The sequence below is a fragment of the Metopolophium dirhodum genome, chromosome 1, assembly GCF_019925205.1.
Source record: "Metopolophium dirhodum isolate CAU chromosome 1, ASM1992520v1, whole genome shotgun sequence".
Lineage (NCBI taxonomy): Eukaryota > Metazoa > Arthropoda > Insecta > Hemiptera > Aphididae > Metopolophium > Metopolophium dirhodum.
In genome coordinates, this window is record NC_083560.1 from 39435387 (window position 1) to 39449798 (window position 14412).

Consider the following 14412-nt stretch of genomic DNA (forward strand, 5'->3'; position numbering starts at 1 on the left):
AAGTTGCTTGCTAGTTGTTTTAAAATTTAGTTTTAAATAAGATTTAAGATTTTTAATTGATACTCGAATAGGTAAATAATAATTAATTGACAATTGTACTTACATGGATACACAATACGATACGAATCTACAATGATGAATATATTATTATTTAAAAACTTATAAGTTTAGTCAGTATCAGTATAAACTATAGAATAAAGTATTAACCAAGGACGGAATGAACGGCACGATAGACGATAGTACAAAATACAAATGTTCACTGTTCAGTAAAGACTAAAGAGTAAAGATAGAAAAAAAACAAGACCGTTGAAAATATTGGCTGCAGCCAGTTATCTGTTATTACTTAACAATTTATAATAATATATAATACTATTAGATAAGATATTAATAATAAGCCACAGATATTAAAATTGAAAACGACCAAACAATCTATTTTTGTATCTAGGGTTTTTCATAACCAGACCCTCCTGCACCGCCTGGCGTAGTGAAATTGTATCACGGTGGGCTCGGTGAAACGCGCGGTATGGGATTGTCGAACCGAACTATTAGGTATTTGGTTCGGTTCGACTATTTGCAATTTTCCGTTCGATTTTCGAACCGAACCGAACACCCTGAGTTCGATTTGGTTCGGTTCGAAAATCAAACAGTTCGTAACATCACTACTCAAAAACTGTGTACTGTAGAGCGTTTTAAATTCTAACATTTCTAACCACGACTCTAAGTGAATATTAATTTTATGCGTTGAACTGTGTGAAGAAATAATTGGTGTGAGAATGATTGGTATACAGTTGTCGCCGCCGCGACAATACCTACGGCAAAGGTATAAACGCCAATAATATATTCCGCCACCGACCGGCACACGCACGCACACACAACACCTTCTTGTCTATATTTGTATTGTTTTATTTTCGTTATTATTGTATTTAATTGTGTCTGTGAGTTAAATATTACGTAAAACCGGTCGCCGACAGGTCGCCGCTCTATCCACGGGTGTCTTACCACGACCGCCCGAGCACCAGTCCGTTAATTACTGTTTACGCGGAATCAATGAAATTATTGTCGTGCGCGAATCGCCGTACTTTAATTTATAGTTTCGTGGCCGCGAATCGCCTTAGTATGTATACGATTTGTTGTTCGTGTGCGCGAATCGCCACTTATATATTATTATTATTTATATCATCATATATCGGCCGTGTACACCGTTATTGTATTAAATTGTGTGCGGATGCGCTAATCGCGACTGTTAACTCGCACAACTAGTAATTATTGTATTATTTTGAATTGTGAAGTGTGTTGAAAATCGTATATTATTTATTATTTATTATTGTATTATTGTACTATTGTAACCACTAATGTGGACATAAGGTGTTTAGGATAGGGTAGCAGCACACCGTCAAGTTACGCGAGTTCCTTTTTTATTATATTCTTTAGCAGCTCAAATAGCTTGCATAATATTATTATACTATTCTGTTAGGCCAAAGAGGCCGTTTAGTATTATATTTGATATCATTATATTTCTGTAATACTTGCCTATGTTTATTATTTATACTGTTGCTGTTTCGAATTAATTATTATACAGCAACTATACACATACCTACTTAAAAACGCGTTATAATTTTTTTTATTATAAGTCTAATTATTCTACACACACACACACACACACACACACACACACACACACACACACACACATATACACACCTACACACCCACCGCATACTAGCACTCGGAGTTTTGATCGGCGAACCCGTCCACTTCTCCTGAGTTGCTATGCCTAATACACAAACAGGTCGGTCGATGTGTGAGTGTTGCGCAGAATTATACGCTGACCCGGGAGCACGGTCTATTATTGTACCATACTCGGCGCGAACAACAGTAGGTATACTTGATTGTACTATAAAGAATACTTTTTAGTTAGATTTTAGCAAACTTGGGACAACTATTGTTTTATGTGAAAAAATCATGTTGAGCTACACATATTTTAACTTGGGACGGATGTATTGTTTAAAAAAAACAGCTTATAAAACATTACAATTAAAATTTTTTTAAATTTTTATAACACAGTTTTTACCTATATATACCAGAGCCATAATAGGTATATTATACCTATTTTAGATCAAACAATGAAATTCATTTTTTTTTCTTTTTAAGACTAATTAGTCACTTTTTTCATTTAAAAATACATTAAAAATAAAATAAAACACAACTTGGTCAGTTTAAATTACTTTACAATACCACATACCTAGTTTAATTTTGAGGTATATAATAGTGATGCACAACGATATGTTTTCCATTATCGATATCGATATCGATATACGATATAATGATAGAAATATAATTTATAAAACTAAAAACATTAAATAATACCAATAATACTATTACCATACTGGTACTACTTAGTAAGTACTACTTAGTACTTACTACTTACATAATTTACTGGCAAATATTGGAATTTGAAAAAATGTTGAAATTGTAGATAGTATGAAGAAGTTTTAAAAATAAGTATGTTATTAATGATATTTATTATAAACAATATGATATTAATTAATTAATTATTATTCATTATTCACTGCTTCTTCCAAATTTTGTATAACTGCTTCCTAAAAATTAAAAATATTTAATTAAAATAATAAAATATATTATATTTATTATTTAATAGCTTATATTTTAATACCATTACATTTGGTTCATCTTTTTTTTTCAAATTTGAATTCAAAAAAGGTGGATAAGTGGATGTCGCTCTGCTGTACGGTAGGTTACAAGTGGGTCACTATAATGGATGGTGTTAAATTTGAATTCAATGATATAATATCATTGTATAAGAAAAACGATTCTGAGCGAAAACGGTCAGTCAGCCTATGATTTTACCAAGTATATTTGATGATATTATTGTGAATAAAGTAATTTATATATAACCTATTTACGTGGAGCATGGTTTTAAATTTTCAATCCTTAGCCATAAAAGTTAAAAATTTATAAATTTTTAACCACAAAATAATTAATAAATTATAAATTTGATAAATGTTGTCAAAATTTGAACTTTAAATGCTTATAAAAAAAAATTGTGCCTATGTATTTTTAATATTTTTCAACTGCTATTAGAACGATATATCAGGAGCCTTGTATTAAATTTTCACGCTTTTTTACCCAACAAATAAAAATTTATTGATATTTATAGAAAAAAAAACTAAAAAAATTGAAAACTGACAATGTCCGTAAACAGCTCAAAAAGAGTCAAAATATTTTCAACATTTTATGGTGTATAGAAAATGCTAATATAAACATTCAGTGAAATTTTCAAGTATCTACAGTCATTCGTTTTTTAATTACAATAAAATAAGAAAATTGTTACATGAGAAATCGAGTAAATATCAAATGTTGTAAAAATATAAATTTCAGACGCTCATAAAAATTTAATTTAAGTTTCTTCTAGACATTTTTTTTTTGATAAAGGTAGAAAAACTTATGAGTAATCTTATATTACATTTTCAAATCTTAGATTTAAAAAGAAAAATTTTCATGAATTCTCAGCTCAAAATAATTTGCTATTTTTCGTGATTTTTCCGTATTTTGTCAAATTTGAACTTTAAATGCTTATAATTAAAAACTGTGACTAAGGATTTTTAATTTTTTTCATCTGCCTTTGAAACAATAATCTAGGAGCCTTCTATTAAATTTTCAAGCTTTTTTACTCAACAGATAAAATTTTATTGATATTTATAGAAAAAAAAACTAAAAAAATTGAAAACTGACAATGGCCGTAAACAGCTCAAAAAGTGTCAAAATATTTTGTAAATTTTATGGTGTATAGAAAATGCTAATATAAACATTCAGTCAAAATTTCATGTCCCTACGGTCATTTGTTTTAGAGTTACACCAAAAACCAAAATCGATTTTCTCGAAAACAGATTTTACGTAAAAATTCCCGTTTTTCCTTAATTTTTCTTTTGTTTTTCACGTCACTTGTGAAAACTAGATTCACTTTCCTATCAGAAAAGTTACTATTGAAGAAAATCCAAGCACTTTTACTGTCCTAAAAGGTGATGACAGACACAAAAATAAAAAAAAAATAAAAAAAAAAACACACATCATTGTAGAATCAATACATTCATCGCTTCGCTCAGAATCTAAAAAGTAATTGATTCACTCTGTCCGGTGATAACCGATTTCTTCTTTTAGTAATGATTTGACCAGCTTCACTAAACAATCGTTCGCACGGAACACTTGTTGCTACTACACTTAAATATTTGTTTGCCATTTATATACAATATAATGATTTATAAGTACATAAGAGTATATGATTAAGTTAGTATAACAACTATTTTTTTTCAGCATTTTTATGATAATGACAAACATTACATATAATTAATAATAATGAAATATTGTATATAATTCACGAGTAGTTGCTGCAACTAATGTTGGAACCCACATTCAACTAATAGCAAGCCGTGTGTACACTAAGTTTTAACATAATCTTATAACACATAATAATCTACTTATTAGTTAGTTGTGGTTAAAAGTGTTAGAATTTAAAACGCTCTACAGTACACAGTTTTTGGGTTATACAATATGCTTTCTGGAGGTGTATAGACGTATTGTAGACTGGAAGTACTTTCGGAAGAAAAACACAATATATGGGTTATGGTGTTATAGTCTAAGCCAAAACCAGAATTGTTGGTCCTTACCATTATTATGATATTTTGAAAACATATCGATCAGCATTCATCTGAAGTTTAAAAGTGACCCAAGTAAACCCATTTTACGGTACTTTCGGAAGAAAAATAATCAGATAATCGATAATCTTTTTTTTTCAGCCCTTAATTCAGCGATCGTTACGTGGCGGACTATGCCCATTACCGGTAAGATATTAGAACATTGGCCTGTGGGCCGCGGCTGGTAGCAATTATAGATACTTGTATGAATAACATTTAGAAGCATTCCTGCATATTGCATGTTAGGACGGAGCTCCTCTACTATTTTAGATTCCGAGCGGAGCAATCAATGTATTAATTTCAAATTTCACAATGATGTGTTTTAGATTCTGAGCGAAGCGATGAATGTATTGATCTTACAACGATCTGTGTTTTTTTTTTTTTATTTTTTTGTGTCTGTCATCACCTTTTAGGACAGTAAAAGTGCTTGGATTTTCTTCAACAGTAACTTTTCTGATAGGAAAGTGAATCTAGTTGGTACTTTGGAGGGTCAAAAGTAAAAATTTCCCAGTAGTTTTCAAAAGCAACGTGAAAAACAAAAGAAAAATTAAGGAAAAACGGGAATTTTTACGCAAAATATGTTTTCGAGAAAATCGATTTTTGTTTTTGGTGTAACTCTAAAACAAATGACCGTAGGGTCATGAAATTTTGACTGAATGTTTATATTAGAATTTTCTATATACCATAAAATTTTGAAAATATTTTGAATCTTTTTGAGCTGTTTACGGACATTGTCAGTTTTCAATTTTTTTAGTTTTTTTTTCTATAAATATCAATAAAATTTTATCTGTTGAGTAAACAAGTTTGAAAATTTAATAGAAGGCTCCTAGGCTATTGCTTCAAAGGCAGATGAAAAAAATTAAAAATCCTTAGTTACAGTTTTTATTTATAAGTATTTAAAGTTCAAATTTTGACAAAATACGGAAAAATCATGAAAATTAGTAAATTATTTTGAGCTGAGAATTCATGAAAATTTTTCTTTTTAAATCTAAGATTTGAAAATGTAATATAAGATTACTCATAAGTTTGTCTACCTTTATCAAAAAAAAAAAATGTCTACAAGAAACTTAAATTAAATTTTTATGAGCGTCTGAAATTTATATTTTTACAACATTTGATATTCACTCGATTTCTCATGTAACAATTTTCTTATTTTATTGTGATAAAAAACGAATGACTGTAGATACTTGAAAATTTCACTGAATGTTTATATTAGCATTATTTCAATACACCATACAATTTTGAAAATATTTTGACTCTTTTTGAGCTGTTTACGGACATTGTCAGTTTTCAATTTTTTTAGTTTTTTTTTCTATAAATATCAATACAATTTTGTTTATTGGGTAAAAAAGCATGAACATTTAATATAAGGCTCCTGATAAATCGTTCTAATAGCAGTTGAAAAATATTAAAAATACATAGGCACAATTTTTTTTTTATAAGCATTTAAAGTTCAAATTTTGACAACATTTATCAAATTTATAACTTATTAATTATTTTGTAGTTAAAAATGTATAAAATGTTTAACTTTTATGGCTAAGGATTGAAAAGTTAAAACAAGGCTCCACGTAAATAGGTTATATATAAATTACTGTATTCACAATAATATCATCAAATATACTTATTTCATAGGCTTCTATCATAGGCTGACTGACCGTTTTCGCTCAGAATCATTTTTCTTATACAATGATATTATATCATTGAATTCAAATTTAACACCATCCATTACAGTGACCCACTTGTAACCTACTGTACAGCAGACCGACTTCCACTTAACCACCTTTTTTTTTTTTATTTTTTTTTTGTGTCCGTCATCACCTTTTACGACAGAAAAATGCTTGGATTTTCTTCAACAGTATCTTTCTGATAGGAAAGTGAATCTAGTTTGGGGGGTTAAAAGTAAAAATTGCACAGTAGTTTACAAAAGCGCCGTTAAAAACAAAAAAAAAATATATGAAAAACCGGGAATTTTTACGCAAAATCGGTTTTTGAGAGAAGAAATTTTAAGTTCAAATTATTGACAAAATACGTAAAATTCACGAAAATGTGCAAATTATTTTAAGTTAGAAATTCATTTAAATTTTTCTATTTAAATCTAAGATTAGAAATAAAATACAACATTCCTCATAAGATTGTCTATCTTTATCCACAAAATAATGTCTACAAACCAATAAAGTTAAATTTTTATGAGCGTTTACAGTTCATATTTTTACAAAATTGGATATTCACTGGATTTCTTATGTAGCGATTTTGTTATTTTGTTGTTATTCAAAAACGAATAACTCTAGATACATAAAAATTTCACTGAATGTTTATATTTTCATTTCCTATACACCATAAAATGTTGAAAAAATATTGTCTCTTTTTGAGCTGTTTACGGACATAGTCAGTTTTAAATTTTTATGTTTATTTCTTTAGTTGTCAATAAAATTTTATTTGTTGGTTAATAATGCGTGAAAGTTTAATAAAAGGCTCCTAATATATTGTTACGATAGCAGTTGAAAAGTATTAAAAATACAAATGCACAATTTTTTTTATAAGTATTTAAAGTCGAATTTTGACAAAACTTATCAAATTTAAAATGTAATAATTATTTTGTAGTTTAAAATATATAAAATGTTCAATTTTTATATCTAAGGGTTGAACATTTTAAACAACGTTCCATGTAAATAGGTTATATATAAACTACTTTATTCACAGTAATATCATCGAATATACTTCGTAATATTATAGGATGACTGACCGTTTTCGCTCAGAATCGTTTTTCTAATACAATGATATTAGGTATATTATCATTGAATTAAAATTTAACACCATCTATTTCAGTGACCCACTTGTAACCTACTGTACAGCAGAGGAACACCGCTATTGTTATAAAAATGCTTATAAATTACGTATAATTTGATATAAATTATAAATTATTATATACGTATTTATGACTAGAATTGTTAATTAGTTGATATCATTATGACAATATTCATAAGAAATTACAAAACGATTATTTATATTTACAAAAAAAAAAAAAAACAAAATTATTTAAATCAATTAAAAATCTAAATAATTTTGAACCTATTCCCTCTCTAATATTGTACCAGTGAATCCGGCGTTTGGTGTACCAGATCGCGAGCTCTCATTGGCTGCAGTATTACGTATGTGATAACATTATACTATTATCAATATTCATTGTTTTTAATAAAGTTTTTTTTACTGTAGGTACTCACAACACCTATTGTTATATTTAAATTAATTAAATTCAGTCACCTAAGAAATAAATAGTTATACTTTTATAGTACTGCAGCAGTTCATGCATTATACTTTATAGTATAGACATCTGTAGTTCACCAAAACACATTTAATCCTGTCAAACTTACTACTATGTATAATACAATTTTTTTTCCTGTAGATCTCATTCTATTTGTTTGAAATATTTTATATTATTTTACTTGTTAGGTACTTTTATTACAACTTTCAAAAATACATCAAGTGTATGACTCGTGAAAGTGAATTTTGCTGTTTTGTTCAACATTACCTAGGCACTAATTAACATCGTCAATTATTGCAATACTTTATGTAAGTATTTTTTACTTGTATTTTATTTTGTATACTAAAGAAAAACAAAATGTGTATTTTTTTTATTCAAAAAATTTGTTTATTAAAAGTACTTATAACCTGAAGTCAGAATTAATTAGTTGCGTATTAGCTAGGGTTAGGACACTGTAAATTGGGCAAATGACTATAACACTAAACTATAATAACACGAGAATAGTAAACTTTGGTAAACAAACGTATGAACTCAGTTTGGTGTGCTGACTTTAGACTTCAAACCATTGGTAAACAATAACCTGATCGGGTGATTGAATGTCACTTCTATATTGTTCTGTGCTATCAGTCTATAGCAAAACAAACCTTTGCTATTGATATATTAATATAATATTATTATACTTACACCTAATAATTTTTTTAACAACTTTATTAAAATGTAATGAATATTATTGTATTTTTAAAATATAAATAACTTATCTAATATAGGTACCTACCTAATATTATGTTTATTTTAATTATAATTATTGATTATGACATTTGATCAAAAATTTGATCATAAAACATAATAATGTTATTTATTAGCTTTAATATATAATGTTAATAATACCAATATTGTATACAACTTAAATTGTCATAATAACAACAAATAGGTAAGGCCACTAACAATATTATGTAAATAAAACAAATACCTAACTATTTCTATACATTGGTTATATTCTTAAGTTTATTATTTTTGGAATTAATTTCGTGTTGAATTTGTATGTTTAAAAGTTTTTTTTAAATTCTATTTTACATTTATCACATATACCCTTGTGCTTTTACAAACTTTATCAATGATATTCATAAATTCTTTTCTCATGCCAAATTTAGTTTAAATTAAATATACATTAGGTATGAAGGTTACATTTTTTTTAATAGTAAAGTTTACTTATTTATAAATTTATAATGTTGAAAAAGTAATGAATTATCATTTTTAATTTTTTAGAAACCAACGGATCTGAATGAATAAATGTTATATTCTAAATACACCCTCACTCTGTTAGACGACTACTTGAAGACTCACAATCTTGGTAAGTATATTGAAAGTGATTTTATTTGCTTGTAAAATAAAAATTAGTAACATAATAATATTATTTTTGTTTAACTGAGAGTAAATCAATATTATAAGGACATAAAAAACTGTTATAGTAGCAGCTAGTCCATACCTATTTCCGAGCTGTTTTTAACAGTTTTGAGAAGAGCAACAATTCAAATCTTATTATGAGTTGAATTCTACAGTTTTACTTCTATTTTTAGATTATATATTTACACTGGCAAACAATGAAAATATACAGGTATAATTAATAACTATATTAATTGTTATAGACTCCTATCAAAATTATTTGAATTATGTATTATTACCTTCTCAAGGTTTTGTTACCGGCTACAAATCATTTAAAGTTGGACTATACAATATATGTGCTGAGATTCTACTAACACAAATGGATACTTCTAATTATCTTTCTATAAAATCATTTGCCAACTTACATAGTTGTACGGAGTTCTCTCAAGTTTTGAAGCATTCATCAATAAACAGTTTTTGTATGATATATAATATAGAACTTAATTATTTACATCCTGATATATACATAAATAATGATTAATATTTTCAGATAAATGGTTAAAGGTGATTAGTTCTTATCATTATCTTGTGAAATGTGTGGAGATTATTTCCTATAATGACATTGCTGTTCCATTTGTGGTGAAAGTAAGCTAACAAAAAAAGTATTATAGATGTTTAAGTACTTGTATTTTAATGTTGTATTATATATGCACAGTTGCAACTTAAAGTGGCTTTACTGGAATTGTAAGTTTTTTAAAATAACAAAAATAAGTAGATGGGTGTAATGGGGGTAATAATAGATATTACACAGTTGTAGGAAAATAGACTTTACAGATATAGCTATAACAGTTAATGTTAATCATATTTTAATTTAATTAAATTTATTTTTTGTTGTAGGCCATTGAATGTGTCATTACATAGGTAAAATATGTTTTTTGGATTGGAGAAAAATGTGTTGCCAGTATAATGGAACTCGTGCGTTTGCCATTATTAGCATCAACCACCAATATATAGTAAATATGATTTGCGGTAAAAAAGTCTGAAGTAAGAAAGTCCTAGGAAAAAAAGTCCGGAATATCATATTATATACATAACAATATTTAAATTAATTAGTTTAAAAAAAATTCAATGATTATTATTACGTACAAGTACTTAGTATAATAATCTTAAAAAAAAATTTCAATAATTATAATGTTTATCTAGGCCTTGTTCTGATACGAGTATTATGACCCACTTTTTCTAAAAATTCTTCAATGATAATTGAATGATTAGCTATTCTTTGGCATAAAGTAACTAGTCGGATATGTGTTGAATTTTTTTTTTTTTACCGGTTCTCTCATGCTGTCGATAGCTAATTTCGCTTTATCTGCCGCTACTTCCAATCTCATTTTTTGGATTAGTGTCCAAATAGTCTGATGACTGGGGCCAACTAAATAACTAAATCTGTTATTCCATGATTCGCATATATTATTCTTTCGGTGGCCACCATTCATCATTGTTTTATGTACATTCCAAGTATTCGTTGGAAAAAGTGGACTTTTTTTTTTAAATTTGAATTTAATACCAGCCCCTACTTTTCTAAGTGGTCCATTTACGTAGGTTGCGTCGAAATAATTTAAAAGATCCTTCTCCTTCAGGAGAAACAATTGTTTTAAGGTAAGCCATTCCTTCGAAAACATGTTCAAGAGAAAGAAATGCAAGGCCGTCCAACATTTCACAAAAATGACTAAATTCGTAATTATTTTTATACATTTTGATTAACCCTAAATCTTGGACTTTTCTGTAAGAACTTTCTGACATTTTTTCGGGCACTTACAGAATGTTAAACTACACTAACAAAATGTCGAATTATACTGACAAAAATGACAACTGTTCAGTTACCCATGTACGATATGTGCACGATGTAGTATGTCCACCTCCTATAGATAATAAATATCTCTATCTATATTAACTAGGTATATTGGATGTATACCAGATATAGGTACGAGTAAACTCGACAAACCAGATAATTAAGATAAAAGAAATAGTATTTGATTACTACATGCAACTAAAAGTCAAGCAGTGTTCAAAGTCCAAAAAATTTGTTACTGGTACATACGAGATTATTTATTAATTTTGTCAGGTAAATAATTTAGTTACAATTTATATTTATACTAATTGGAAGTTTGATTGTGCATCACATGGTATTTTTCCTTTTACCTAATTATATGTACTGGACTTTTTAACCATGGACTTTTTTTCCTAGGACTTATTTACCTCGGACTTTTTGGTAGTATACCAGTAAATATTGTGGTTCAAGAACCACTTCTGAAAAATAATTTTATATGTAAATGTAATTTTTATAAATATTCCTTCTTTATGAATTCATATATTTTATTTATTATTATTTTTTAGTTAATGATTTTGTATTAGAAGCTTTTCAATTTCTTTTACAGAAATGAGTTCAGCATTTCGCCATTCCAAAAACGATTTGGTGTTGAGGTTTTGATGTCACTGTTTGAAAATGGGCAGCTAGTACAACTACAGAAGTGATTTGCGATGGGTATACTCAATAAACGTTTATATGAAATAAATATGTATTTAAATTTTTTATTTAAATTTGTAAAACATTTAATTTTATAGATACGAGCGTTTTCAAAACATTTGAAGTCTGGCGAACTTTATGATCCCACACATGAACTACCTAGTTGAAGAACTGTCTGTATATCACAAAGGTGTTAATATAGAAGTTTTGGAAGGTGTATGTATGCTATCAGTGTTAGTGATGGATCAACATTTCTTAACAGTATTGAGGCCTGATGACTAATGATGGATTATGGTCGTTTATTGCTAATACATTTCTCGTTACATATCTGGTGAATATAATTATAATAATTGTTTTTTATTATTAATCTCTGTAAAAAATTAATGAATTTGAATAACAATTTTATATAATTTTATATTAGTCAATCAGATGGTGTATTGTATGTGATTGACGGAGAGACAAAGATACTATAGAAGTGTACAACCGAACACCACTAATACCTGGTCCATGGATACATTGACTTCTGTGTGTTTAGTTGAGTAGTCATATTATTGGGCCACCACATTTTATATCTTATTTGCATTAATAATAGTCTAACATATGACTAACTTATGATTAAATATGTATTTTTTTATATAATTTTTTGTTTTTTTTTTTGTGAATATTCTATAAAAAGTGTTTATTATAATTTAAATTTATTATTGCATTCAAGATAAACAAATACAGTTATATTCAGTAGGTTTATTCATAACTGTAAATAATAGTTTTTTTCTCAATAATACTTTGCTTTATACTTCAATACATATTCTTAAATAGTAGTACATAATAAAATGTAAAGATTCAACTACCTATTGCTTAAGGGGGGGAGGGGCTTCAAACCCCATAGCTTCCCATTCTATCCACATCTGTTATTATTATATACATAACAAAATTACTATTTATAACCAACAAATAAATAATAGAATATTTATTATACACATACCTACAATTATTTGCCAACTTTTTTTTTTAATTATATCCCTTAGGGGCCGGAGTGGTGCAGTGGTCACGCAGTTGACTACGACTCACACAGTCATCGGTTTGATTCATAACAAAGTGCAAAAAAATTGTGTGGTTTTACGCAACCACCAAAAATCCCCTTGCTGTCGTCTGATTGCGTCATCCGGTTTCCAACTAGGTCCCACTCCACTGGGAGTGAAGACCGCACATGTCTCCTCTTGGAGAAGGGGAGTAGTATCATGTATATAGTGATATATATACATAGATAAATAGATCACATGGTCTCCCTACTACCCACTTGTGATAAGCATTGACAAAGACCTTGAGGTCGTTTCAATGAACAAATACAAAAAAAAAAAAAAAAAATTATATCCCTACGAATAGTAGCAAGATTGCCATCGCTTACATAGTAGTTACATTTATATAGAATACAGTGTACAGATAAAAAATTAGATAGGTAGTAGTTGCGCTGTGCATCAATACATATAGGTACCTAAGCATTTTATAGACCTAATCTAATTTTCAAAATAAATTTGATATTTTATTTTCTGAGCGAAGCAATGTTTTGTTTTTACAATGATGTGTTTTAGGATCAGTGATCCCCTTTAGAGACAGAAAAAATGCTTCAATTTTCTTAATCAGCGTCTTTTCCTTCAAAAAAGTGAATCTAGATCGTACTTTGATCAAAAATTCCCTATAGTTTTAAAAAGCATCAGGAAAAACTGCAAACCAAATTTTTGAAAAAATCAATTTTTTTTATTTATTTTAACTCTAAAAAATAATAACCGAATATAGATGATATTTTTATTGAATGTTTATATTAGTAATTTCTATGCCCCATAACATTTTCGAAACATTTCGACACTTTTTGAGCTGTTTATATGCATAAGAATATTTTGAGTTTTATAAGTTTTTTTTAAACTATAATTGCCATTACTAAGTCGAACTTGAATATGTAATACAACGTTCCTCATAAGTTGATGTCAGAGAAAATTAAAAAAAAAGTTGAACATAAATCCACTAAGTACTTGCAATTTTTATCATAATATATTTATTTTATCATTTTCTATACATTTTTCAAAATATTTTGACTCATTTTCAGTTATTTATAGACATTTTAAACTATGAATTTTTTAGTTTTTGTTCTATAAAAATAAAAATATAGTCAATAAAAATATGTTATTTGTTGTGTTAAAAAGCTTGAAAATTCAACACATGATTCCTCATAAGTAGTTATAATAGTAGTTAAGAAATATTAAAATACAATATAGGTACATTTTTTTTTTTTATAAATAACTATTTAAAGCTCAAATTTTGACAACATATTTCAAACGCTCGAAGATTTTCAAATTGTTTTGTTAAAAATTTATAAAATATTGAATTTTATAGCTAAGGATTGACAACTTAAAATAGATTCTCTTAAATAGTTCATACTATAACCAAGTAATCTAAAAATATATTATATGCACAGTTATTTTTTGCAGACATTTTAAGTTCAAATTTGGACGAAATTACATATTATAACCAAGAAT

The 14412-nt window shown here is 27.6% G+C and overlaps 1 long non-coding RNA gene across 2 annotated transcripts; it reads left to right on the top strand.

Annotated features, from left to right (window-relative positions):
• The first annotated feature begins 7939 nt into the window (after nucleotides 1-7939).
• On the top strand, nucleotides 7940-12817 carry LOC132936635 (uncharacterized). 2 transcript variants are annotated; one of them, XR_009663501.1, is made up of 10 exons: nucleotides 7940-8089; nucleotides 8163-8282; nucleotides 9241-9325; nucleotides 9444-9589; nucleotides 9666-9836; nucleotides 9908-10002; nucleotides 10255-10370; nucleotides 11793-11899; nucleotides 11980-12212; nucleotides 12303-12817. It is a non-coding gene; the product is annotated as an uncharacterized LOC132936635 (long non-coding RNA). The 2 variants fall into 2 exon arrangements; XR_009663502.1 differs by having other exon boundaries at nucleotides 9447-9589.
• Nucleotides 12818-14412: the final 1595 nt, after the last annotated feature.